The sequence below is a fragment of the Myotis brandtii genome, unplaced genomic scaffold (assembly GCF_000412655.1).
Source record: "Myotis brandtii unplaced genomic scaffold, ASM41265v1 scaffold114, whole genome shotgun sequence".
In the NCBI taxonomy this organism is placed as follows: Eukaryota; Metazoa; Chordata; class Mammalia; order Chiroptera; family Vespertilionidae; genus Myotis; species Myotis brandtii.
The window spans coordinates 696,510-697,137 of record NW_005353927.1 but is presented as its reverse complement, the minus strand read 5'-3'; the positions used below and the strand labels follow the sequence as shown (position 1 = coordinate 697,137).

The following is a 628-nucleotide window of genomic DNA, read 5'->3' as shown; positions in this document are numbered from 1 at the left end:
AGGGAAGGGGATGGGGGAGGGGGCCCCAGGACCCCTTTTCGGGGGAGACCTCGAGCCGCAGCCCCGCTCGGAGGGGTGTGGAGTTGGGGGCCCCCAGCCCCCGGCGGTATCCTTTCTCCCGGGGGAGGCGCGCCCCGTCCTGCTTGGAGAGGTAGCCTAGCGTTCGTAGGAGGCAGAAAGTGGGGGTTCGTCCAGTCCCTTTCCCACCCTCCTCCTGGTGGGGTCCTGACATGGGGCGCCCCTTGCACTGTTTTTTTCCCCTTTTTGGCGGGAGGTGTTCCCTGGAGGGCAAAAAAGGTGGGGGGGACCTCTAGCCCCTTTGATGGAAGTCCCTGTCCGTTTTGGGGGGAAGAAGACCCTGCCCCATGTTTTTTCTCTAAAGGGAGGGCTCCTCTCGCCTTTTTTTTTCCTTTTTTAGGTAGGTGATGCGGGCTTTTTGGGGGGCAGTGGGAGAGGTTTGGCTTCCCTGCCTTGGAGGGGAAGAGGAAGTCGGCCCCCTCTTGCTCTCCGGGGTTCTCTCCTTCTTTGGGGCTGAAAAGCGGCGCCCTCCCTTCCGGGAGCGGAAAGGAGGGTCCCCGGGGCCGTGGCTCGGGGCGAAGGGAGCGCCCCCCTCCCTTGTGTTGAGTGC

The 628-nt window shown here is 63.9% G+C and overlaps 1 protein-coding gene across 1 annotated transcript in view; it reads left to right on the top strand.

Moving 5' to 3' along the window:
- The window catches only part of ZC3H4 (zinc finger CCCH-type containing 4), a 41,310-nt gene that overhangs the window by 299 nt on the left and 40,383 nt on the right, over window positions 1–628 (top strand).